Raw genomic sequence first — 3,530 nt, forward strand, 5'->3', positions numbered from 1 at the left:
AGTTACTGATGTAGAGAATTTTAATAACCTTATGTTCTCAATGTTCCAAATCCAAGTGATGGATACACTGGAAGGCACACTGAGGTATATGCCTCAGAATTCTAACTAAATGTGATTTACTACTGGAGAAATGTTAGCAACTGTATCCTAACATCCTGCCCCCCCAGTCCTCTGTTGTTTTACATCATGTGAAATCTTTGCACAAAGTTCATAAAAAACTCAACAATTAATTTTAAAGATGAGTCCACATTAAACATGCTCCTCAGACTGAATTTATCATTTCAACAACTTTAAAAAAGTATAATGAAAAGAAAACAGCTAAAGGGCTATTTAAGATATACCATAAAACTTGGGGCCTTCACCACCTTGAGGTGACAGGGAAGGGAAGGAGCCAGTAAAAATTTTACCCACAATAGTATCTTGTACAGTGCCAAGTACCCAGTCACAGAAAATGAGAATCACATAAATAGAATGTAAGAGGAAGACGCAAAAATGACATCCTGGGTTAGAATTGGGCTGTTATGGGTGAGCCAAATGTAGCTCTAAGATCATTCTACCTTAGCTAATCAGAATCTACAACTTTCTTCAATTTGAGTCTCTAAAGTGCCTGAAAACATATTTTTGTAATCTTATTCCATCACTGCACACATCTGTCTCGAAGAAAAAGTGTCCTTAAGTCCATGAATATAACATATGTTACTTGTTCCATTCCTTCAGGTACTTGACTAGTCTTCCAGAGACCAGTGAAATTTAAAAGCCATTTTAAAAAAGAACAAAAATTCTAGACCAATTAGAGAGCTGATAAAGGACAAAATTTCTGTGGAAAAATATCTTTCTTGTTACTGGAATTAGCTAGAAAATGTCTCCATTATTCTCCTGTTCTTCAAGGCAAATGTCTAAACCTTTAACATCCCTCAAAAAGTTTTAGCAACACCTGGAATTCTGAGAAACTTTTCTGAGGAGGAAAAAAGTAATTATTTTTTTACTAAGAAACCCATCACTAATTTAAACTGTAACTTGTGTAATCCCTAGAACCTAGCATTCTGATCAATTAAGGCACTTCTCACTGCGTAGTAACTGCTGCATCTCAAACAGTTCATCTCCTCACCAATTACCAAATTACTTAACCAGTCCTCATTTGCTTTACAGCAGTAAAACAAAGACCTTTGTAAATCTGTGTGCAATGCTGTAGAATTGGCAACCTTTACCCCAGTCTCTTCTGTACTGGGTGAATTTTGTTAACTTGTGATGGTGGGAAAATTATCAATATTTCTTCTATCATTTTCTGTAAGAAGAAAACATGCACAATCTTTTGCTCTCAGATTTTTTTTTTCAGTTAGAGTTTGTTTAAATGCTAAAAAATATTTTAGACTCTATTTCAGCAAATTACTGAGCTAATGCTACAAGAACTCCTTCATTTTCTCCTTTTCCTGTACCTGCACAAAGAACATGTCCTGCTGATGGCCAAGGTGTGCCATAGGGACAAGGAGAACCACAGGACACAATTTAACTGTGTATCATCCAGACAGAGACAAAACATGCAAATACTCAATACTAGATGAGATATATCCTTCCCTGTAAGAAAAAGAAACTTCTAGGACTGGTTCCTGAACTTCCAGTCACTGACACAAACACAGACGCTGATCACAGAGATCTAAAGGTGCCCTTCCAGGGAACGTTACATATCACACTCCAGCCAAGCTCTCTGTAGTGCCTCTGGAAGACAGACAGAAGGCAGACATTTTGATGTTCTAGAAGCATCTTAAGTAAATAAGGAGTTGCACATTTGGTTCTGCTAACAACACCTTCATTATCTTCTACAGGTGCAGCAGCCTCTACAGAGGGAGACTTGAGCTTTGATAACAGCTCTTCTGGTTATTACAAAGGCAAAGCACAGGACCCACAACAAAACAGTGTCTTCACAAGATGTTCTAACACCTTCAAGTAAAAGGGAAATAATAAATAAATAAACCTGAAATAATAATAACCTGAGATCAAATCTGAAATGATCATATCAAAGAAACAGATCTGAGAATTAACAGTACATTAAACAGTTGTGTTTTCTGGAAAGATAACTGGAATGACTGTCAATAAATAAGCATCATCTTGAGACTTCTGAGAAATAAACCAATTAGAAGCTCATCAATAAATCAATACAGATGTAAAGACAGAACACAGGACACAAACCTAAATATGATGGTTTTGCATCATTGCAACAAGAGCCATATATGCAGCCATTTCTCTGCTTGTCTCAGTATTGAAAGTCCTGCTGCAAGTGCTTCTAAACCACATAAACTTTCAAGTTGACCAAGTAACAACTGAGTTTAACATTGCAAAACAGAGTGTAGTTGCCTTATTTCTCATCACTCTCTGAAGGATGATTCCTCTTTTCCCTTGCTTCAGAAGCTGAAAGCTCTCTGTTCATTTGTTATGATATCCCAGGAGATCAAGAGAGACAGAAATTACCCTGTCATGACCACAGCTCTCAGCATTTGCTTTCTGACTGCAGCATCTCAGATTTCAGTTTTGTTTTTAATGCTTGCTAGTGACCCACATCAATGCAGCTCGAAGACAACATTATTATGTAAAAGTCACTACAGAGTCCAAATTAAAGATCTCATAATTGCTCTGAATGATGGGTCTATCCATAGCAGAAGGCTTGAATTGCAAGGCTTGCTTCTCCTTAAACTGATGGTAGACTCCTCTGTGGTCTCAGTTCCACTCTTCATTGCTTATTTTAGAAGATCAAAATACAGTGGCTAGTAAAGATGATTTGGACCACATTTATCTCTGAAATTACTCCTGCAACTTGTTAAAGTAAAAGTAAGCATTTTTGCTTTAAAAAATCATAGGGGAACTAGTGTTTTACTATGAGAAGAGCTAATTATTAGTATATAGACAGGCAGTAAATTTAGAAACAGAAAAATAAAGCTTAAGCAACAGCAAGAAATGAAAGATTTAAAACACTGTCTAGGTAGCTGCAGGCTGCACAGATGCCACAAACACAAAACCCCAACTGTTTTAACTAGTGGTTGTCCACTTTATGGTCACCAGATTTTAATTTCCATGGTTTGGGAAAACTTTTAAACTTGTTTCTTCATGACAAAACTCAACATAACTACAAAGATAACAAAAATTATCATGAGTATAGGAAAAGTAAGGCAGTAAAGCTACTTTTGCATACTGCAATAAAATTCTAATGTAGAAATGTCTTCCTCAGCAGTAGTTAACCTCAGGTCAGTTTGTTTCAAGCCAAATTTTAGGTGCAACTCAGCCACTGCAATTGCTACTGAAACTCTATCCAATATAATTGTTAAAGTGATTTTACAAGCAGGAATTATTCAATGTCATAACCAAAGCAAAACTTTGGCCCTCGTACTTTAATCAATAATGGACCACATATCACAAGAAGAAAGATGTTGGTGTACCACAGCTGCCGTGAGAACAAGCAAAGTCCTGGAATGAGCAAGGTTGGCAAAGTGTAGCCCTGTGATGCTGCCACAGCAGCCAAGAAAATAAACTTCCTGCTG

The sequence above is a fragment of the Geospiza fortis genome, unplaced genomic scaffold (genome assembly GCF_000277835.1).
Source record: "Geospiza fortis unplaced genomic scaffold, GeoFor_1.0 scaffold97, whole genome shotgun sequence".
In the NCBI taxonomy this organism is placed as follows: Eukaryota; Metazoa; Chordata; class Aves; order Passeriformes; family Thraupidae; genus Geospiza; species Geospiza fortis.